Source organism: Diachasma alloeum, unplaced genomic scaffold (assembly GCF_001412515.2).
Source record: "Diachasma alloeum isolate Michigan unplaced genomic scaffold, Dall2.0 Dall_scaffold_00276, whole genome shotgun sequence".
NCBI classification, from domain to species: domain Eukaryota; kingdom Metazoa; phylum Arthropoda; class Insecta; order Hymenoptera; family Braconidae; genus Diachasma; species Diachasma alloeum.
This window is the reverse complement of record NW_021680415.1, coordinates 1,131,314-1,156,454: the sequence shown is the minus strand read 5'-3', so window position 1 is coordinate 1,156,454 and position 25,141 is coordinate 1,131,314. Positions and strand designations below refer to the sequence as shown.

The following is a 25,141-nucleotide window of genomic DNA, read 5'->3' as shown; positions in this document are numbered from 1 at the left end:
AAAAGGAGAATAACATAATCTCTCAAATTGATTTGGGAAAGGGTAAGGTGTGATAGAACCTCCTAAATTGTTGCTGGCGCCTGACCGAATGATGCGATTTTGATGAGTCAGGTCTCATTTTAAAGGTTGGAAAAATGCTGAAGGGCACGCGGGTCACATAAATTCAGTAGCGAAGTGGTAAAGTCAATTTTGACCTCACTTCGACACTTATCGATTAATATCTCGGAATCTAAGGGAGATAGAATAATTTTGGTTATAACCTTTTTTGTAGAGCCGATTGAGAGCTACAATAAATGTATTCACGAAAATTTCGCTATCTTCCTTAGATTCGGAAATATTCCTCAAAAAGTCAATTGAGAGATAAGTCGACTTAAATCGTTTTACCAGTTTGCTACTGAATTAAGGTTTATTGAATTAAAAGAGGCGAAGGTGAAATAGAAAAGGATGTGGAGAAGCCATTCCTCTGCCCAATCAACAAGCCACCACTGAAGCTGAAGCTTTGGTCAAGGATTTTATTTCTCGTTTTGGTATTCCTCTCGAGATTCGTTCTCATCAAGGCTGAAATTTAGAATCTTCAATTTTCAAAGAACTCATGGAACTACTAGGTATTCAAGACGAGGACGTTTAATGAGGAGTGGGTTCGAATGCCACTTCTGACAACAGAAAGGTTTATTGAATTCAAAGATGCGAAGATAAAATACAGAAGGATGTGTCAAAACGAGAGGAAAAAGAATGAATGAAACAATCGAGAGACGCTAACGTCAGAGGAACGGTTGAGAGGAAAGAAGAAAATGTGCAAATGATGGAATGTAATTGAAGAAATTAGAGATTCGTTACCTCTAATGCCTTCAAAATGAAAAAAAAAAAAATTGTTCTGTTTCACTCTGCTAATCTCTTCCGCTAGATGGCGAGAAGCTCATAATTGGCTCGTTGGTGCTAAAGTAAGAGAATTCCTTCATAAGTGTACAAAATGTTACAAAAGACGTTTGTCATATAAATATTGCTTTATATTTAATAAAGAAAATTGTCTGCGGCTTTATGCAAATTAATTCTCATAAATTTCTGCGATGAAGAAAAATATTATTGTTAAAAAGAAACTTCTCCCCTCACAGGTCTGCAATGAGCTGGCCGACCAAACTTAAGATTTATCCACCTCTTCAGTAAAATAGACAAAAAAATACCCGAGGATTCCTCTTCACTCGTCCCCTTGTTACGTAATAAATAATGGATTTACACAAGAAGCCACTTATCCACGTAAAGTTGGGCAAAACTCTTGGGCGCCCCCCTCGGGACTCATGATTTTTTAATGTCTTCTTCAGTACACCGAAAACTCGGGAATAACTTCCGTGTAGGGGTAATAAATAAATGTAGATCCTCGCATTTCTCACAACTTCGGAAGGCTTCTATGGTTTTTTCAAATTAATTCCTCTCTCTGGACCACAAACGACTCCTCTCCACTAAATCTACTACCCTAATTAATTTTGTGTCAATTAAAGATGGAGCCTCGAACGCTGTTAAATAGCGAAACGGTAAACCGGGTCAAGTCGATTTTGACTATTGGCCAGTTTTTGACAAATATCTCGGAATCCAAAAGAGATAGAAAAATTTTTGTCATGACCTTTTTTGCAGGACCCATTGAGGGTTATAAAAAAGGTCATGAGAAAATTTTGCTATCTCTCTTAGACTCCGGGATGTTCATCAAAAACTGGCCCAAACTCAAAACCATGGCGAAGTGGCTCTCGCGCGAACGTAAAATATGACTTTATGTCATTAGGCCCGAAAACCGCGATTCTAACTTCACTTCGCTCGTTTAATGCCTAAGGCAGGTTAGGCGGTATATGAGGTGAATTTGAGAGTGAATTTCTGTGGTTCCCGGTAGCTTAGTCGGTAAGAGTGCCCGGGGCGTATCTGGGAGACCCGGGTTCGATTTCCGGCTGGGTGAAGCGGAAGTTTTTTCTCTCTAAATTCTAATTCTCTTAGAGTTTTTTTTTCGCTGCTACAAACTCGGGTCTACAACTCAGGCTTTCAATTGAAGGCCCGAGTTGAAGACCCGAGTTTGTAGCAGAGATGTCAGACAAGATATGAATGTTTTTTAGGCTCAAATGAAAGAGCGGGTNTCCGCTCTTTCATTTGAGCCCAAAAAAACATTCATGCCTTGTCTGACATCGCTGCTACAAACTCGGGTCTACAACTCGGGCTTTCAATTGAAGGCCCGAGCTGAAGACCCGAGTTTGTAGCAGAGATGTCAGACAAGATATGAATGTTTTTTTGGGCTCAAATGAAAGAGCGGGTCGAGAAATGGCGTGCTATAGGGCCTCTAAGCATGGCAAATGTCTCTAAAGATGATGTCTGTTTTCAATTGAAAAGCAGAGTTGTGACAACATTGTCTACGACGACAATGGGATCTAGGAGTATGTATAGAACATTGGGGTCTCGCCTTCGGCTCGGATTATAAACCCACATTCGCCAGATAATACTTTTATCGCCTGATGACATAATATACTATTACCCACATCGTAGTGAAAAATGGACTTTTCCCCGGCATAAAATCTCTCCTTACCCCCAGCTCAATAAAACACCCATTTCATTACACGTTCCCTTCCCTCAAAGCCCCCCATCAAATAAACACCAGCAATATTGCCCCATAACTCATCGAGACGTGACCAGTTGAGATAAAACCAATGTCCGTTAATTACAAATCTGCAAATTAGCCATCAAACATAAACACAAGTAACACGCGTGCGGCACACGCAGGGGGATGAACCCAGTGCCGGAATAGCGCGAACCTTTCTCACTGGAGTCGAACCCACGGGGGTGAGGGGGCGCGTCAGAATCACCCGGAGAGTGGGGGACGGCTCGAGCGAGAACCACCGAGAGTGACAGAGACAAACAGACAGAGGTAACCAACTCTGTTTGTCGGCGAGGGAGAGGGGGTGGGGAGAGAGTGGCAACACCAACTGAACCTCTCGGTGCTCGGCTCTCGGACCGAAGAAAACGCCAGTCGCCACTCGACACCCGCTTCGTACGGAAAGAGAATCGTGCGCAGACGCGAGACGATTTTTATACCGCAATTTGAACCTTCAATTATTAATTTACTACCATCGACTCTGGAACCGAGAAAAAAGCTCGAAATTCACGGATATCAAACGTAAGCGAAGGATACTGTTTGACATTTTCTCGTCAATTTTTGAGCCTTTTTTCCCTGTCGGCCGGAGCTGAAAGTGAAAAGTCCGGAGCGGAGGGACAGGTGGACTTGGTCAGTGACAGTTGAGGGATTATTATCTTTTCGGGGGGCAAATTAATTGCAATGTCATCGGTGAAATGTTCAGTTCTGTTGTGAAATTGTTGTTGAACTTATCAGTGTTGTGGTGATGATAGTGGGGGTGGTGGGGGTTTTGCAACGTGACAGATCTCGAGAGTTTTGTGATCAAGTTTTCACCCGGAATTGTGACAGCTACAGCTGAGCCAGTTGGAGAATACAACAACGATTTTTTTAATTGTGAGTAAATTGGGTTTTTACGGTTTTGAATGAAATTTCGTTTTTTGGGATTGAATTGTCAATGGGAGCGGGTAGTGGCTTTTGATTGGAAAATATTTCATTATTCTTGGGTTTATTTATCATAATACACCTGTTGTTTTGGACGACGTGGGATGTAAACACATGATATGAAATTACGAAATTCGGTGGGGAATTGAATTGGTTACAGTTGGTAAATAATGACGAGTGCTGTTTCGGATTATTGAGACGAAAGTTGAGTGGGGACCGGTCATCGGAGGTGTAATGAGGCGGTGAGGGGAAGCCCGGCGGGAATTGTTGCGGGAGGCTTTCGTCGATGTACCCTTTGGTGGGTCGGAGGCACTCTCGCGGAGAAAAGGCGCCCGCGAAACCAAAGAGACGGGGACGAGTTTCCGTCGAGGGGGTTTTAATTTACCGTTAGAACAAACTAAGCCAAGTGACTGTGGCTTCAATTTTGCAGCTCTTCCTTCTGGGAATTGTGGGGCGGCAAGGCGGGCTGTGGGGGAGGGTAGGGGGTTCAGCGGGTGGTGTGAATGAGAGGGGCGAGGGCGGGGGCCCCTGATTGGGCTGAATCGGAGACTATTTTGCGATGGTGAAGGAATCGGGGTGGTGGGAGAAATAATAAGGTTTGTTGAATTGCCAAAGGAGCGATGTTTCGATAAATTATTTTAGCAGGCTCGGGCAGAGACGAACGATATACGCAGGGAAATGTCAACCTGAAAGGGAAGAATTAAATTCCGTAAAAAGATGGTTCGCCTCAATTTAGGGAGAGATGATTAAAACGTCGAGTATTTTGCAGTCATTTTTCGGAGACTAGGGGGTCGATTTAGGGGGGAAAGTAATCGGGAAATTTTGAATTTTTGGACGGAAAAAAGAGGAGAGTTCAGAATTTAGTTGAAAATTGTAGAATAAATTGAAGTGAATTTTTCTAATTTTTATTGATTTTTTGAAAATTGTAAATTGAACTGAAATTGACAATTTCCGTTGTTTGTGTTGAGGAGATCGTGAATTTTTAATTAGGAAATTCCTTGAAATTTTTTGAAAGCTCAATAATTTACTTGAAATCTAATTAAAACATGAATGTTCAGTCACAAATTGAATTAAGGTTTTGAGTAGTTAAAAATTGAAGAATATATTCACGTGAATTTTTCAGATGTTTATCAAGTTTTTTCAATTGTGAATTCAACTGAAATTTATAATTTCTGTTGTTTTTGTTAATGATATCGTGAATTTTTAATTACGAAACTCCTTAAAATGCGAATATTCCGTTACAAATTGAACAAAATTTTTCACTAGTTGAAAATTGAAGAATATATTCACATGAATTTATGAATTTTTCTAATTGTTATCATTTTTTTTCAATTAGAAATTCCATTGAAATTTACTGTTTCCATTGATTTTTCCATAGAACTGAATTTTCAATGACGAAATTCCTTCGAATTCTCGGTAAATTGAGTGGAAATTAAAAATTTTAAACAATAGGAAGATGAGAATTTCTCAATTGACTTGAATTTTAATTCAAAACATGAATATTCAGACCCTATTTATCCTGAGTTTTCCTGATTTGTATCAATTTTTACTGAACAATTGAACTGAAATTTATTGTTTTCATTGATTTTTTTCATCAAATTGGAAATTTTCAATGAGGAAAACCTTTGAAATTTCAGTAGAACAATACAAATTCAATAAAATCAAAATCGATTCTGTATTTCCATAAATGCGGAAGTCCTTAAATTCCCATGGATGAATTCCCAATAACAAAATCAAGACCGATTCCGTATTTCAATAAATGCGGAAGTTCTTAAATTCTAACAAAATCGATCATACAGTGCTTGTTGAATATTTCAACAATAATATCCCTTACTGCAAAAATTTCATCAGATGGATTGCTCAATTGAATGAGCAAACACATCCATTAAGAAAATGCACATTTAATCATCGATTTCTCTAATCAGATAAAGTAACTACCAGTAATTGATTTCTGAAGACAGAGAACAGAAGACCGATAGCTTCTCAACAATTCATCAGATGCGAGGGTACTCCGTTGCAGCGTTCTGTGAACCTTGGAGAGACTAAAAAAAATTGTTCAAGAATAGATTTTAGAGAATTCACTGAGTACTTGAATAATAAAAATAATTATAACTTCACCCAATGTTGAAAATTTTTGACTGAAATTTGCAGTACATTTTTTGGAACTATTTATCAGTTCAATTACAGTTCCATTGGAATTTCAAGGAATTTTGTAATTACAAATTGACTTTTTCATGTAAAAAAATCAGTACAAATTGTCAATTTTACAATTTTATGTCAATTCGGGGTCAATTATTCCATGAAAATTAATAGAAATCAGGAAAATTCAGGTAAATATATGTTTCAATTTTCAATTAAGTGAAAATGCAGCATAATTGGGTGCTAAATATTTATGTTTTTATTGAGAATTCATGTAAGTTGAAAAATTCTTCTCTTCATTTTGCTAACAAATATCAAACTTCCGTTTGATTTAAGAAAATTTCAAGGAATTTCATAATTGAAAATTCACTATTTGATCTCAATAATTAATACAACTTGTAAATTTCACAATTTCAGGTAAATTGCAGGTCAATTATTCTATAAAAATTAATAGAAATAAGTAAATTTCAAGTAAATATATAATTCAACTAATTGAAAATGCAGCATAATTTAGAGTTGAACACTTATGCTTTGATTGAAAATTCACTATTTCATCACAAAAATCAATGCAAATAGTAAATTTCACAATTTCCTCTAAATTCCAGTTCAATTATTCCCCGAAAATTAATAGCAATTATGAAATCAGAAATTTCAACATGTTTTCCTCTCCAAATGGAATTCAATATCGCTCTCCTGAAAATCCAAGCGTGCACTTGCCCCTGATAAACCCATATTTCCACAATTATCGATTATCCCTTGAACATTGTGTCAAGTTTTCTCTCCTCCGTGATCTAATAAACCAACTTGCGGCTTGCCTGAGACGAGCAGAGTGAGAAGGATTGTTGTCCATCTATAATTAACCGATCCAGAGTGATTGGTTTAACTGGATTATCCGCGGGATAGAGAAGAGGATGAGCGTGGAAGCGTCCACACGCACGACTTTGTAATTAATTCATGGGGGGCAGGCAATTCTCTAGAACCCCCGGGGGCCGGGGGAGGGGGGGGGAGTGTTAACTATTCACCACTTGTTCGGTCTCTTTCTTTAATTCCTCCCTCACTTGTACGTGGAAATGAACCAAGTTGGGTTAATTATTGAACGGGAAACGCGCGAGTCGCTGATTTCGATTGAAAATACTAATGCAATGCGGATTAATTTGCCTCTGCGGGGCGGCTAATTAAATTCCAGGGGATTTTCCTTGGCCTTTGGGGGTTGAATTACTGAGGGGTGATTACACTCAGAGAATAACACATTTTCTTCTGAATTTTTCTATTCATTTCAACAATTTTAATGAAATTGTTTTATTTATGTAAATGGGATGTTATTTATTCATTCTAAATAAATCCTCTGGTAGAATCAGATTAATTGATCATACATCCTCTGTTCTGTACTGAGAAAAAAATATGTTTTTGCCAAATATTTATTTACTTGGGAGAAGTATTTATTTTTTCAAAATCGAATTTCTACAATCCAGTCATTCCCAGGAGTACTTAATTAATTTTCAATTATGATAATCATGTTGCTCTGGAGGATGACTATGCTTTTCATAACCTTGGATGAACTCCAATAATTATTCATTTTTCCGAAATTTGTTATTTTCTGCAGGGAAGAATTTTGATTAATTTTTTAATGCTGATAATTATTGAGGGAGTTCACGCAAGGTCATAACTAACATGATCATCTTCTAGAGCAATATGATTGTCATAATTGAAGGCTAACGAGGATTGTTTGGGAATCACTCGACAGAAGAAATATGGTATTGACAAAATAAATACTTCTCTCAAATAAATGGATATTTGGAAAAAATAATTGTTTGTCTCGTGATGTCTCATAAAATGTCTCATGAATGATAGCCTGGGAAATAGTTTCTCCAGATTCTTCAGGGGGACTTAATGAGGTCTGGAATATTTGTTGGATTTTTAATCACTAGGTAATTAGTGCCCCGCGGGGTCAGCGCTCGGCGGTGGCGGGCCGGCTCAGCTTTGGGAGGCTAAGCAGCGCTGAACATGGTCACTAGGAGGATGGGTGGCCGCGAGGGAACACCTCTGGAAGCGTTCGAATTTTTCGAAAGTGAAAATCCATAAGAAACCGAAAGGTATACGGTGATGGAAAAGTTAGTTAGTTCATTAGGTAATTAGTTTTGGGGTTTGGAATTCTTCGTATGCAGGTTTGATGAGTTTTCCGGGTGATTAGATAGATGAGTGGACTCCGTTATTTCCGGAGGTTAAACGTGATTGCTGACACGGGGGACACGAGCCTCAACTACATTGTCTTTGGGGAAAGAGATTAGAAAGATTTGAGTAATTGAAAAAATCGTTTTGGGAAGGTGTGAGTGGTAGAGATAATTTGAGTTTTAGGGACAGTAGCATTGAGTTCGATTTACGGGAAAGAAGTTATGAAATTTCACTGGGGATTTGGGGGATTTTAAAACATGAATAGTGACAAATTAGGCTGAATTATATTCACTGGAATTTTCTGGATTTTTATCATTTTTCAGGGAATAATTCAACTGACATTTGCTATTTCTAGCAATTTTGTTATCGAATTGGGAATTTTCAGTTATGAAATCTCTTGAAATTCCAATGGAACCGAATTTTCCTGATTTTTATTATTTTTCGTGGAATAAATTACTTGAAATTTAATGTTTTTAGTGATTTTTCATCAAATTGTGTATCTTCAATTATTAAATTCCTCGAAATTTCAGTGCAATTGATACTTGACACCACATTTTCAATATTTTCTTTATTCTCAGCAGTTTTTTATCTGTATTTCAACAACTACGGGGGCAAGTTCACATGAACGAGTTCAGAAAACTTGAATTGTCTTGATTTCTTTCAATTTTCAGGGAATAATTGAATTGAAATATACAGTGTCTATTGATTTTTCATCAAATCGTGAATCTTCAATCATGAGATTTCTTGAAATTTCAACGCAACTGTCGCTTGATAAAAATTTTCAAAAAATGTATTGAAAATTTCAGCCAGGAATTGTCAATACATTTTAAATTATTTTTTTTTAATTCTCGACAGGTTTTTTTATCTGTCTTTCAAAAACTCCTCGGGCAAAAACTTGAATTGTCCTGATTCCTATCAATGATCATTACATAATTGAGCTGAAATATGCAGTGTCTATTGATTATGCATCAAATCGTGAATCTTCAATGATGAAATTCCTCGAAATTTCAACTCAACTGCCACTTCATAAAAATTTTCAAAAAATCTACTAGAAATTTCCCCTAAAAATTGTCAACACATTTTTAATTACTTTTCTCCTTCCCAACGTTATTTAAAATCTGCATTTCAAAAACTGCCGGCGCACAACGGGTTATCTTTATAACGAACAGAGGTTCAAGTTTACATGCAAACAGTCGAGAGAAAAAAAATGTTGACCGATAAATCCCCGAAGCAATTGACTCTCGTGTCTCGTTTATTCTCGCGAGCGATAACTTTCATCGATCAACGGGTCATCGGAGCAATTGACTAGTCCCTCTATCTCCCCCCCGCCACTGCCTCCTGTTTCACATCGGCAAAAACCGAGTGGGGGATGCTGGCTGATGATGACATCAAACCGAGCTTAACTACAACCCATAAAGCGACCACGAAACGTCGCGAAAGAAGCCTCAATCTGCCTTATTCCGAAGTCACGGGGATTTCAGGTTAACGAGACTTCAATTCTCGTTCATTCCACGAATGCACATGACCACCGCCGGTAGAACTAGTTGCAGGGGGATGAGGGGGAGGGGCAGAACGGGTTGGCGATTGAAATAAGAAGTATTGGGATCGGAGCAGGAGCTCATTTTTTGTTTTGTTTTTCACTCCTTTTTTCCGATCTGATTACATTTTGCGACTTATTAATTTTAGTTTTTCAACAGTTAATTAGGTAATTAAACTTGGTGTTTTTTTATTAATTGCAGGCAGCTTTGAAATTGGGCTTGACTAACGGGGTTGTTTTTTAAAAATGCAGAATTGATTAAATGGATTTGTAAAAAAGTTTGGATTTTTCGAGATTTTTTTTTGAAAATAAATAATGGGAAATAATTGAACTTTAAGTTCAATTCAAATTTGTCAATTTGTTAATTAAATCATGAATATTCAGCGGCATTCAAATTACATTTTGCATGGAATTATTATTTTTTTAAACATTCGTTGTTTATAAATACATAATTGAAGTTGTACGAAGTTTCGGAAACATTATTTATTTACGATTTTAAGATTCCAAACAAATGATTTTTATGGGGGAAAATTTATTGTTAATAAATTATTTCTTTCTATTAAATTTTTTTTTTTATTTTAAAATGGTTCGGGAATGTGAGGTCGAATGGGGCAAAAGAGAATGAATTACTTTTTTTTGCAGAAATAAATGATTAGTGTTTGATTTTCGTATTCACAGCATTAATATTTAAAACTAAGCTTGAATCAAGTTTTTATATATTAAAATATTTTTTTTTACATATGAATTTGATGAAATAAAACTTTATAAAAGTTTAACTTCTCAACTTTTTTCTTCAGAACCGAATACCTAATGACAAATGTTTTAACTTGAAATCAACAGCAATGAATTCTAGAACATCTCGAGGTACTTGGAATCCTGAATTCAACGTCTTCTTGTTCCAGTTGATTCCAACTGACAACCGACAAAACGAAACTCCAAAGAAACCGTAGGATCGAAATGAAATTAAATGACCGAGAGACAAAATGAGTTTCCCAAGTTGATTGTAATTGAGTGAGGTAATAAACGGGGAAAAAATCACGGTTCAATGACCCAGTACCGAGGGAATATTGACATGGAACAATTTGTATTGAACTTCGCCTCACACTGAGAGGTAGAATTTTCATCGAATTCGTCATATCAAACTCCAATACCCGTCGAGCATGCGTTCTTGTTTTTATTTGGTTTCTCCATTCGTACGACTGTCAAAATATTTTTCCCATGAGCGTGTATCGAGGATTTTTATTGGATAGCCAGAGGTTTTTGATTGAATCCATCCTGGCTTTGGGATTTGAGGCTTCAGCGGTGATATTTTCCCTCGTATTTATTTATTTTCGCTGAAAAAGTGACGTTGGACGGGGGAATTGGCAATTTATCGATACAAAGGCGATTTATCGAAGAGTTTTTCGATTCTTAGTTGATAATTTTGTTTAGTACTATTTAATTAATCTCGTCTATTTCGAATAGAGATTATCATTTTCCTGTGCTCCACTTAACAAATTTCAGCTCCATGAAACAAATAATAATAATAAAAATAATAATTTTTAAACAATTCTCTTCGTTTTAATTTGCTGATCCAAAATATTGAGTCATTTTCAATCGATCATAGAAAGAAAATACATTGATTTTTCTTCACTACTAAAAAAAACCTTTTGAAATTTTCCAGATTGAAAAATCCATTTTTATTTTTTAAGAAGATAAAAACAATTTAAATAAAAATTTCGAAAAGAGAGAAAAATAGATTTTTTCATTTTATTGATACTGATTGATGATGATCAATCTTTCCATTGAAATGAGATCAAAGGGATATAAAATGTTCATATTCATTAACATTTTCAGGTCATTGGTACTAATTAATCTACAGAAAAAGAGAGAAATGAAAAATCTTAGGTATGATTATCGAAAATTGTTTGACGAGATCTGTATTCTCACGTGACTTATGGGGAATTCCTCTTCATTCAATGTTGCAATTTGTGAATTAAGGAAAAAAATATATAATAACATTAAAAATGAATAAGATTAAATTAAGAAAATAAAATAATATAGTATAAATTAATTTTAAACGCGAAGCGCCCGTTTGCTAATAATAATAACAATAATAATAATAATAATAATAATAATAATAATAATAATAATAATAATTTAAAAACAATTCTCTTCCCTTAAATTTTCAAATAAAAAATATTGATTAATTTCCAATCAATTCTCACGAAGAAAACCATGAATGAACACAGGAATTACCGAGTGTGAAGGTCCAGTGAAGCCATTGATGAGTTGAGAGAGAGGTAAAGACCACTCACCAACCTTTTTCCTCATAATTCCCGTGCTGCGGTCACCTCAAAAGAGTAAAAAAGCCCACGTAAAACCATCGAAAAAGGTGTGACAGACTCGACCCACTTGTGGCTCCGTATACTTTCGTCGATCGGAGGATGTCGAACGTGAGACGAAACTAGACACCTCGGACACACACCGGAGAGGAGTTTACACGGTCACGTGTTGTACGAGTTATCTATTAGGGACTGGGAGAGAGTGTCAATTAAAATCTAGAAAGTGTCGCACATTTCCTCACCAATTTTCCCCAATCGAACTGGAGTATGAATATATGAATAATAAATAATGTTCCCACGGGCGGCGCATGTCCCAGTGGCGCATGACGAGCGAAAGAATCGCGTTAGAAATTTCTGGAGAATCTGAAGATATTCGCATTTATAAAATCGTCAAATTGGTAATGAAACATCTAATCGCTGGAGAATGGAATTTACGCAGTGCAATAACTACGTGTGGGGCACGGGGATATGCGGGTTTATTGTACACCTGACATTTACCACGACGAAATAACGTATGGGCAAAGTCCAGTCGTGAAGTAATTGAACTGAATATGAAGGGTATTTACTACTTTTTGTGATGGAAATCCTTTTTAACGAAAAGGATTGTCGAACGTCAGTCTTTGATCTTCGATATCTCGGGGTTCAATGATGCGATTTTGATGCGTCAGGCTTCGGTTTGAAGAATAAAAAAATATCTTGAGAATGAAAACAAAACGGGGAAATTTCACTCTGCGGTTGTTGAGCTATTGGGGTTTTAGGAGTCAAACCTTTCGGAGATGTTGATTTTTTATTTTGAACTGTTGATCATAAACGATCAATGATAATGAAGAGTAACCCGTCATAAATAATTGATTGACAGTATATTTTGGTTCTGAAAGTGAAAATGATGTCCATTACTCATTATCAGGAGAAAAAAAAAATAGAATAAGTGATTTTTTTTTAATTTTTTTTTTAATTTTTCATATGAAAATCAATTTCAGAATCTGATGAATAAGAAATGCGAATGGAGGATTTTTATTTTGGTTCTGAAAGTAAAAATAATGTCTATTACTCATTGATAAGGAGAAAAAAACTGAATGCATGATTTTTTTCTCAAAGGCCTAATTTAATTAAGAAATCCGTTGATTGCTCAGTAAAACCAGAGTGAATTAATGAATAAAAGACGCGAAGGACTCATTCTGTGATTTTTTTTCCTCACGCGATGCGTGAAAATAAAATAAAAGCAAAGAAAACCGTGAAGAAGAAACGGGAAGAACAGAAGTTAAGTGTCCGAACGATGACTCGGGAAGTGACACTGATGGCTTACGGTAAATTCTAAACCTCCATGTCCTCGAGCCGTATCTAGCCACTGTAATAACATTGTATAACATTCATCCACCGCAATAATAAGGACCAGTAACAATGGGTAGGTCATGGTCCCCCAGGCATCTCACTCTAGATCACTAAACCCACTCGCTTCGAGTGGTGGGTTTATTAACGCGTGAATTAACGCGTCCGAATTGTCACTTGGGCGTGAAACTGACCAGTGGCACGTTGCGGAATCCTTCGGGTTCTTTTTTCCCCGAAAAAAAAACAGTATTTCGTGTGAATTCTAGGGCCTTACGGTATTTTCTTGATTTCCTTGATTGCTGGGGCTGGCGCAATTAAATTTCACTAGTTTGTACGAATATGGATTGTCGTGGGACAAAAGTCATCAGCTGAGTTGAAAAATTATTCAATTTTTTAAGCAAAAAATATTTAAACTGAAAATAATTCTCTTTATTTACGATTTTTATTTTTTTCATGTTTTTCTTTTTTTAATATTTTTGTCATGTGTAATTCCACTTTTTATTTCACGATAATTGACGGAAAATTATGAGAAAGTGAAGAATGATTTTTTTTTACGCAATAATAATGGTTTTTGGTAAATTTTAATGAGATTGGTTTTCACTTGTACAAAATTGTTCAATTTTGCGAACAGACAATTTCTAAATTCAACATTTTCATGAGTTTTTGAAAATCATCTCTTCTGTATTTCAAAAATCTTCATTCCCAATGTTTTGTTACGAAAAACCAACAATTTTGAAATTGAAAATAATTTTCTGCGTTCAAGATTTTTTGCTGCATTATTTTATAATTTTTTCCAAGTCAAAATAAAAAAAAAGATCCGTTCCACTCGATTTATTTTAAAGACAAAGTAATTTCACAAAATGAAAAATGAAAAATGAATGAATTGTGAGAAACAAAAAATCAATCATTCTGAACAATAGCAACAACATTTAGCACAAAACAAAAAACAATAACATGTTGATGCTCATCACAATAACCCCTTGAAAAGAAAAATTCCAAATTGAAATTTCCATTCAACCGTGTAAAATCTTACGAATGGCTTCTTCGCCCATAATAATTTCCAACTTACAAACAATTATCCTCATTCAAAGCCTTTTACTGCATCATTTTCCAATTTTTCCACGTCAAAATAGAAAAAAATGAGGCGTTCCACTCCATTTATTTCCAAGACAAATTTATTTCGCAAAATGACAAATAATGAGGAACTAAAAAATCAATAATATTGTCATAAAATTTTAATGTTTACGACAATAATCCTTTCTCTCCGCCAATTCCGCTGAGAAATTTCCATTCCCAACAATTTTGCAATTGAAGAAATATTAAATCCAGTGGTCAGTGAGTTGATGACCGCCGATTATTCAATGAACCGAGTCCCATAAACACGAGGCGTCCTTTCACTGGAACAATGCCTCCATTAACATGTAATAATATTATTTAAAAATTCACCGCGGATGATTACCTCAGGGTAATTAACAGAGAAATTGTATTACGCTGGTAAAAACCCCAAGGTGAACTTTCCATTCAATTCGATGAATCTCTCCTCGGTCCAATGTCACAATTATCATTTCCCCGAGGTTACAGAATCCTATTCGATATGTTGAGGAGTACATTTGCAAGATTTCTCGGTGACCGTCAAGAGTTTCACGTCCAAGGCTTCTTCATTGTGTAACACCACATGTCATCGTTGAGAGTTTGTTTTTTTTTCAGTCTTGAGTGGCGGTATCAAAGCACCGACGAGCGAGGAGGGTGATAGATGGCGGACAAGTAGGGAGTGTTGAGATACTTGAGTTTGCGGAGGGCACTTGTCAGACACTTGTCAATGTTTAGAGAATTAAATGGCCTCGTTGAGACACTTGGGAAACGAATGTTTTTGCAAAGTGAGGAAAGACTCTGCGCGGTCGCGAATTGGGCAATACCAGGACGTCCGTGGGGCTATAATAACAGTTTATGGTATTCTGAGACACTCGCGGTAGAGGGGTTTTTTAATGAAGGAATTTGAAGTGGTGAATAGGAAGACATTGGAATGTAAATTTCGATCATTTTATTTTTTATTTTCTTTAGTGGAAAATATGTCGAAAAGGAGGGGCTTTAGGGGAAAATTATATAGAACTTTTTTTGGGGGAAATTTTGTCAGCTATAAAAAAGGTTTTTTGATGTTTTTCAATTGAATGAGTTGTTTCTGAGATAAATGCGAGGTAAAGAAGACTAGTTGCAAACGGGCAGAGAACTTTTTTTTCAATTCTAATCGTGAAGTTTTTTTTGTGGGGAAAATTTCAAGAGATGTTTTTGGAGGAAGTAACCGTGTTTGGGGTTTTGGGTCACTTTCAGTAGGAATTAATTTTTTTAATGAATGAATTTGACTGGTTGGAACAGGAAGGCACTGAAATTCAAATTTTCGCAATTTCATTTTTCAATTTCTTTTTGCTGGAAAATATCTCGAGGAGGAATGGCTCTAGGGGGAAATTATGTAGCACATTTTTTGGGGGAAATTTTGTCAGCTATCAAAAAGGTTTTTTGACGTTTTTCAACCAAATGAGTCGTTTCAGAGATAAATGCCAAGTAAAGGAGACTAATTGCAAAGGGGCAGAGAACTTTTTTTTCAATTCTAATCGTGAAATTGTTTTTTTGTGGGGAAAATTTCAAGAAATGTTTTTGGAGGAATTGGTCGTGTGTGGGGTTTTGGGACACTTTCAGTAGGATTTAATTTTTTTAATGAATGAATTTGTCTGGTTGGAACAGCAAGGCATTGAACTTCAAATTTTCTCAATTTCAGTTTTTAATTCCTTTTTGCTGGAGAATATCTCGAGGAGGAGTGGCTAGGGGAAAACTATGTAGAACATTTTTTGAAGGAAATTTGGTCAGCTATAAAAAAGCTCTGCTAATATTTTTTACTGGAATGAACGGTTTTTGCGATAAATGCGAAATTACGAAAACTATGTAAAAGGGTAGAGAACAATTTTTTAAATTTCAATTTCCATTCCGTTTGTTATTGAGAAAAATGTTATGACTTTTTTCTGTGGGGGGTTGTGATATTTTTCCAAAAATGAATCGTAGAAAAATCTCTGGAAAACAAAAAAAAATGTCGGAGAGAAAAAAGAAAATGATTGATTCGTATGTGAAATTTTGGTTTATTGTTAATTTATTTGGACAACAAGCAGTCGGAGTGAAAAATGTCAAAAAACGTTTTTCGTGGGAAATTTCCTCAGCTACAAAAAAGGTCCTCAGATATTTTCTGTCAGATCCTGCGGTAAACGAGTGATTAATAAAAACGTGAGACTCGAAGTTACTGCGTTCCAACACTACGGAATTAAACGAAAGGGGTTTCGATCGGTGACATAAACATTTCAGTCCCAAGAACCTTCAGACTGATATAGAAGTCACCAGCTAAATAAGGAAAATCAATGGCACGGGAATAATTAATACGAGTGGTTAATAACCATTTACAAGTTTTTTTTTATCCATAAATTCGGGTGATTCATTTCCTGTGATTTCATGCGGTTTTTAGTGGGCACTGGACAATGCGCTGGATGAATATCCTGGGAACAACTTCATTAGGTTGTTCACAGAGAAATTATGTCCAAATTGAAAAGGAAAACAGGTCGTCCTGTTTTACCTCAGTTGTTGACTGGTTTTTGGGAACCACTGGGGTCAGACGGGTCGATTTTTTTCGAAATTCCAGGAAACAATTGACTTATTCCACATAAATCACTTATCAAAATCAAACGAACCATTTATTCGTTTTAAATAAAGAGTTTTCTCATTTGAAGAGAATCACATTTTCCTATATTTTGTAAAGGAAATTCGAAATTATGTTTCTACCATATTCGCGTGCCATATAGAAAAAGGCCGTTTCACCTCGCCTCATTCTCCACTAATAATTGTTGCATTTCTCTCTTTCAATTTTTTTTTGAGTCCGTTTTAATTTCGCAGCCATAATGAATTATTAGTATCAAATAGATTTTGCTTAAGTTCGAAGAAAAAATTAGAAAAAATAAATAAGAAAAATCTTTATTTATTATTAATGAAGAATTTATTCGGATCTAATGAAGATTTGTTAATAATAAAAACCATTATTCATTTAATGTAGAGAAAATCTCAAATAAAAAGAAATTTCCAATTTGAATAAAATCTGTATTTCTTGCTATTTAAGCAAATTTATTTATTCGATTCAAATAATCTTTATTTGATTTAAATAAATCATTTCTCTGGGTGTGGGAAAATAACGCACTCGTATCGAAATATACTATTTTTAAATTATTCATAACTCAGAAACAAATTGATCAATTGAGCTCAGTTTAGACTTGTCACAAAGGGAAAGAATTGTTCTTTGTATTGAAAAAACAAATTATTTAATATTATTAATAATTAAAAAAAAATTTATCAACATTTCAATCCCTCATTAACATTTAAAAAAAAGTCAAAAGTATCCGTTTTACCCCAACCTCCCCTACTACAAAAATAACTTTATAAAATTGAGCATTATTTATTCCTTAGTCAATCCACAATTTTAAATCATCAAATCATTCTACTAATTCTAAATTTTCAATACGATCATAACAAACCCCAATTATTTCAGAACAAACTTCCCTTAATTTTCCTAGAATAATGATTATTGCCGATGCCTGATCATTTTATTATTGAATACCTCTCCAAGACCCCTAAAAAGTATTTCCTGACTATATCCTCCCACTCCAGCGCACACCCTCCGCTGACCGCACTTTTTCCAGGTAAATCCACTGCAGTGGTACCTCCCATCATTCACAATTGTCGCAATTGTCCAGATTTTCGAGGGTCCCATAATACATTACTCGTGGAATTGTCCTCCATGAGTCACGTACTACGTCTCTACCTGCGAGAGGCAATCCGTTAGGACGGCTACCCTGTTCTCAACTGGGTTGCCATAATGGGATCGACGTTTGCTCGTGGCTGTCAACTTGCACGTGCAAACGCACTTGCATCTATCACCCGCAGGAAACAATTCTCATAATGATTTTTCGGTTTTGCTGTCCAATGAGAGAGAAATTACATTCTTTTTTTTCCTCTTTCAACTCTTACTTTCGTGACTGTAAGTGGTGATCTGAATATGAATTGATTTGAAATGGGAACTCATCGGCCGAGATTTTTCACGGGTTCGGGACCGGGGAGGGGGCAATGTGGGCCAGAGAGTGGGTCAGTCTTCAGTGGTCAATTTCTTCTTTTTTAATCGCGTTGATCGATTTAAAAAATCAGCAAAAAAAATGTTGAAAAGAAAAAATGTTAACTGTCAGGATCAAGCCGTTGAAAACATCGAATTGAGCATTTTTTATTGGTTTTAGAAATTCATTAATTTGTAGGCGATAGGTGAAATTTTAGAATGAACATTCTCTCTCGATTGAAATGTTTCGGACTAGAGATTTAGAAATTTTCAATCATCGAAAATTTTTATTAAAGTGCGTGAGAAAATTTTATAATTGTTTTTTTTTCTTCAGATTTTTTAATTTGAATAAATAATCTTTTCTAGAGTAGGGAGTCAGTTATTATGAGGAAATCTTGATTGTTGAATTGAGAGCATTCGGATTTTCAAATTGAGAACATTCTCGTTCTTGAATTGAGGATTTTTTCTGTTCTGTATTCATTTTACTTGTTTCAAGTAGATTTAGAAACGCATTTCGAAATTTATAATTCTATCTGCACTCAATCCAGATACAGTTCGAAATTTTTGGTTGATGAATTTCAAGGAATTTTGTAGTTTCAAGGACTTTCGAGGAATTTTATAGTTGACAATTATAACACTTTGACGAAAAAATTGATGGAAATTGCCAACTTCAGTTCAACTATTCCATGAAAATTAATAGAAATCCTGAAAATTTTGGTGTGTTCTTGAATTTTGAATTAGTACAAAATTCCAGGGAATTTAGCACAGAATATTCATTTATTTTCTTCATTTTATTGAACTGGAGAACAAAGTTAAAATTTTTAGGAAATTTTTATGGCATTTCAATTTCAAGCAATTTCGTCATTGAAAATAGAGAATTGCAAGGAGAAATCAATGAGAACTGTGAATGTCATTGAAATTATTCGCTGAAAATTAATGAAAATCAGTAAAGTTTGGGTGAAAATCCCCGTGAATTCTCGAGCTTTCATCCTCTTGCGGTTAAAAAATTTCAATTTAAAAATTAAAACAAATTCGAATTCGATTGCATTTTGAGTGAAAAAAAAATCGCGAAGAGTGATGTCGACCCTCAGGGAGTCTGCACCACTCAGCATCTCCCCAAAGTCCGTAAAACCTCATTTCCCCCACGACATGCTGAAAATCACTTCACCGGAGAGAAAAAAATTGTCGAAATGCTCGTAAATCTCCGAGCAAAACGACAAGTTGATTCTCACAGTCCAAAAGACCTTTTGATTGCCGCCGTGAGAATGTCACGGGGAAACCCCATAAAATACCCGGGGTGCCTCCCCCGGCCTACTCCTACTCCTCCCTCTTTAGACGATATATAGACTGAATTATTTTTTTTCACTATGTGAACGGCGCTTAAAGTTCAAGACGGCTTGTGTTTCATGCAAGGCGGTCTGGTGGCCTTAGGCTGTCGGTCACTGACACTGTTTCACGGAGCCGTGCGACTCCGTGGGGACCTCTGATCGCACACATACACACGAGCGCTTGTCAAGTGACAGAATGAGGGGCACAGGATCACGAGAATAAACGCGAGATCCTCGGCCTGAAAAAAATGAAAAAAGAAACGTTACTTATTTCGCGATTTCTTTCGGAATTGAGGATGTTCATCGAAAATCGCACGTACTTAACAAAATTGATTTTTTTTGTCGAGAGACGAAGACATTCCCTTCACTTTGATGCAAATTTCAATCCACCAACCCATGTTCATTATTTAGATATGAAATAGACAAAATGCACCAAACGCATGCGCTAACATGCGCTTATGTGGGGTAGAATCATTCAAATATTTCCTCTTTTTGCCTGGGTACCCATTTCTCTGGCCATCGGATTCAGTATGATTTTACACATTACTTTCACGGAGAGAAACGTTCAGTAAAAATTACGGAACTCTAAGTTCGCTCACCGATTACGGAATCGACTCAGAAAATTTAAGTGACGGTATCGTAATTTTTATCTGAATCGCCTGTGAAAAATTATGGAACGCTCGGGACAAATTCCGTGATGGTTCCGGAAAATTTCCTACAACCACATTTCACTGCGGATTTACGGAAAAGATACGTAATTTTTATTGAATATTTCTCTCCGTGTTCTATAGTTATTCTCATTTTCAGAGTCTTCTAGTAGGTGGATTATCAATTTGAACATAAATTTTATAAGATAAGTGTATACAGAAAAATTAGTTTATTCATTTCTGCCGAGACTACTGCGATTAATTTTTTTTGTAATTTTACACGGAGAGAAATGTTCAGTAAAAATTACGAAACTCACAGTTTGCTCACCGATTACGGAATCGACTCAGAAAATTTAAATGACGGTATAGTAATTTTTATCTGAATCGCCTGTGAAAAATTATGGAACGCTCTGGAAAAATTCCGTGACGGTTCCGTAAAATTTCCTACAACCACATTTCACTGCGGATTTACGGAAAAGATACGTAATTTTTATTGAATATTTCTCTCCGTGTTCTATTTTTATTCTCATTTTCAGAGTCTTCTAGTAGGTGGATTATCAATTTGAACATAAATTTCATAAGATAAGTGTATACAGAAAAATTAGTTTATTCATTTCTGCCGAGACTATTGCGATTAATTTTTTTTTAATGTTACACGGAGAGAAATGTTCAGTAAAAATTACGGAACTCACAGTTTGCTCACCGATTACGAAATCGATTCGGAAAACTTAAGTGACGGTATCGCAATTTTTATCTGAATCGCCTGTGAAAAATTATGGAACGCTCGGGACAAATTCCGTGACGGTTCCGGGAATTTCCTACAACCACATTTCACTGCGGATTTACGGAAAAAATACGTAATTTTTATGGAATATTTCTCTCCGTGTAGAAAAGTTAGTTTTACATGTTCTGCTGTCAGCTGAAAAAATTTCAGAATTTTCCTTGACCGTGAGAAAAAACACATTTACCGACAGTTTACCACTAGACACTGGCTAACATCCTTAAGGGGTAACAGAAGGCAACCGTTTTCTTAAAATTCTCAAACAAATTTCCTGCTCAAAGTTTTCAATTTTTTTTTAACCCAAAGCACATTGATCTTCATCGTCGCTTCTTGGAGATTAATGTGCTTTAATTTGTAAATATATAAATAACTTTCAGCAGGAAATTTGTTCAAAAATTTGGAAAATTAGCGGCATTCTGTTACCCTTTAAACACGAATTTTTCGCGTTTCTGTTCGCCATTCGAGCCCGGGGGTTATTTACGGCATGCAATTAGTGGTACTCGTAAGGGGATTGTGTGAAGTCCCACCACAGCAAAAACGAATATCTGAATTTTACACACCTTTGGTAGACATTTTTCAGACACTAAAAAACGCCTGAACAAAATAAAAACGTGTCTGAATTTCAGACGAACCGGTCCTCAAACATCTTAATTCACGTTTGAAATGCAAACAAATTTTTAGTTTATTCAGACGTTTTTTAGTTTCTGAAAAATGTCTGCAAAAGGTGCGTGAAAATCGGACATTCGATTTTACTGTGACGGGATATGCCCAAGTTGGTGGGATTTTTATCGATGAAGGTGCGAGCGGAGGATGTGATTTGGGATGAGGTTAACAATCGGGTCAATTCTTCTCGTTTTAAAAAACCAGTTGGCCGTGTGTACGGAGAATCGGACGTTCTCCGCGGAACACCCAGGCGTCGACGAAATTAGTTCGCACCGCGAGGTGGATCGGCCGAGGTTAACTCATCGAAGCGATGGAAAATCTCGCGCTTCCGCCTTATTTTTTTGTATTTTATTCGAGGTTTTGCGGATGAATTATTCAATTCGTTCGTGCGATTTTTTAACATTGATTACATTGGACATCGGGGATCGCCATCAATATTTAATTTCTGTGATATTACAGGAATTTCACCCTTACATTAATGAAGGTTTAAAATATGTTTAGATAATTTTTCAAATAGTATAATATTAATAATCAGGTTTTTTCGAATAATTATTAATTGAAATTTATTAATATGAAACTGTAAATTTACCAATAAGTGAATAATTCAAATTTCTTAAAAGGGGATTTGCGATTACACAAATAATCGTCAATCTTCGTACCTCAATTATTGATCGATAAAATAGTTAAAAATTTGAATATTTGAATTGATGATACTTGAGTACTCAAAAAATTTAAGAGTGATATTAACTAATTGAACAAGTGGGGACAAGAATAGTAAAAATTAGTCCGAAGATGTGATTTTTTTTAGGATTGACTTTTGAGATTAAATCATGAAATTCAATAGAAATTGAGAACATGCCAGTTTTTAATGTTATAGAATTCTTTATATTGTCGATAATTTATTCTAATGATTTGAAGCCACATTTGATTGAATATTTAATAGATCTAACCTCATCAAAAAATATATTTAAAAAATATACAAACCATATATTTTATATATTTAAAAAAATATATTGATATTTATATGAAAATGAAAAAAAAAAATATTAATATTATTATTTTCAATTGAAATATATATACATATAAACATTGTATAAACATACATTGTATATATATTTTTTTTACAGAAATCGGGCCAATTTAAGATATTTTTTTACATGTCATTCAAAATATAAATTTTTTCGTATGGGTAGAATTTAAAAAAATGGTAAATAATAGAAAATTCCACTTGATGAAATTACAAAAATCCTTGGATATCGAATGTTATTCGGAGAATGACTACTTCTTTTTGTTTGAAAACTTGAGGAAATTGAAGGTTGTAACTGGTGTCAATGAACGGAGAGGGAAATTTTATGCTGTATCATAAAAGACGAATCGTTTTTCCCGTGTATTCTCGAATGCCATCTGCGACATCACTTTTTCATTCACGAACAATTCTATTTGTTCGAGAACTCATTTATTAACAAACGCCTATTTAAGGACACATTGAAAATACGCCACAGTTGTTATTAAACTTTTACATTGTCAGTACTTTTGTACAATTTGTTTATTTACGAAACGAATCGAGGAGAAGAAACTGACGAATAAGCCGAAAAAGATTAAATTGTTTCCATTAAATATCCAGACGATAAAAAAAACAATAAAAAGAAAATAAATAGTGTTGAGTAATTATCTAAGTCTGCATGAAATATTCCAGACTAAGGGAAATGACATTGAAAACTCTAAAATTCGTCGATGATTTAGTATTTTAAAAACTCTCCCACGCAATTTTCTTTACTTTTGTGCGAATTTTTTGGCGCTCGACCAAAACTTTCCAGACAGTTGGGCGCAAAATCTCCGTGAGGAGCCGTGAGAGCCTATCGAAAAAACTTACAGCCAATAATATTTACGCGCTACGTGCTCGACGTATACGAGTGAACGTGCGCCTCCTATTCCCTGTCCTCTTCATTTTTCGTTTTTCGTGTTTAGAGTATTTTGACGTTGATAGAAAGCCCCCAATGGACCGAAACATATTGAGTTATAGAAACATTTTGTACGCGAAAAAGGAAACTTGCATGATTTTTATTTAATTTTAGAAATAGAAGTTTGATGAGTGTTTTCATCTCCACACTGTGAACAAAATTTGGCTGAATTTTTCGGAAAAAGACCTTGAATTAAATTTAAGGGGAAAATTCCCTGGAATTTCAAGCTTTTCTGAAAATTCACGTGAAACCCCATTTTTTTTGCAGCAGGAAGACACAAATTTCACAATTTAGATGAATTTTTTAATAATTTACTTTAATACCAAATTCTCTTGAATTTTTTCAGGGAATTGCTTTAAAATTATTGGAATTCCAGGAATTTTCCAAGGAAATCCCGAAAAATTCTGAGGAATCGGGAATTCAAGGAGAGATTTCACTGAATTTTCTTGATTTTTTATTAATTTTTCTGAAATAATTAAATTGAAATTGACAGTTCCCACAAATTTTCCCATGAAATTATGAATTTTAAATCAATAAAATACTTAAGATTTTTCAGTAAAATTCAATCAGGAGAATTCAGAGAAAAATGGAAATTTTATGCCATTTTGTTTTTCAATATTCATATTCCATTGAAAGTTCAATCAAGTTGTGAAATTTCCATCTCACTCCCACGGAAAATTTATGAATTTCCTTGAATTCTACTTAAAGCTTGAAATTTCATAACCATTTTTCCCCCAGATTTGCCATGAAATTTCAAAAAATTTCTAACCATGTGTGGGTTATGTAGAATGATTGAATAGGGGAATTCGAGAAAACTGAACTCTACGCAAGTCTTGTTGCCGATGAGGAAGCGTTGGCGTGTAAACATCGGAGGATGAACTGGAAATGGACGGTAATGCGAGGTTGAATGAATGAAAATTCGGGGGCTCGGGTGGCCTCGGGTGGAGTCGGGTGCCCTCCGCGGTAGAATATATTTTCGCTCGTGGCATATCTCCTCGGTCTGATCGCCGTCATACCAGGTCGGCGGATTATTTCTAGTTTCCCGGCGTCTAGTCATGAATCGGGGGTGAATACTTTTGGGTTCAGAAAAAAATTGATATTTCATCGACCGTTCAAGTGGAATTCTCAGGAGAGCGACATTAAATTTTATTTAGGGGTAAAGGAAATTTTGAATTTGGGCTGAAAGACGAGAATTCCTTACTTTTACTTGAATTTTCAACTAATTCAAGTATATTCACATCATTTAAATTGTCAGTAATAAATTTTAATATTAATTTTTTTAATGGAACAGAAAAATTTCATTCAAAATTCTGTAAAACGTGACTTGTTGTACCCCAACAAATTTCAAAGACCAGAAAAAACTCTCCATCTCTCAAAATTAATATCTATAATACCTTAAAAACCACCGGGGCAAAATGGGTGTTTTTTTTTTCAATTTCCCGTCCACCCGTTGTCATTACTCAGCTCTCAAACTCATAAAATTCTTCAACAAGACGAAATAGCCCTAGAATTAACTAGCTCCCGTGCTCAATCTCCACTGAATTTTCATTCCTCCCATTCCCCCCCCCCCCCCCCCCCC

The 25,141-nt window shown here is 35.3% G+C and overlaps 1 protein-coding gene across 1 annotated transcript in view; it reads left to right on the top strand.

The window, feature by feature from the left end:
- Nucleotides 1–3,013: 3,013 nt before the first annotated feature.
- The window catches only part of LOC107038015, a 38,762-nt gene continuing 16,634 nt past the window's right edge, over nt 3,014–25,141 (top strand). Inside the window, exon 1 of the mRNA XM_015256877.1 lies at nt 3,014–3,499. The gene's annotated coding sequence lies outside the window, so the exon portion shown is untranslated. The remainder of the gene's footprint in view (nt 3,500–25,141) is intronic.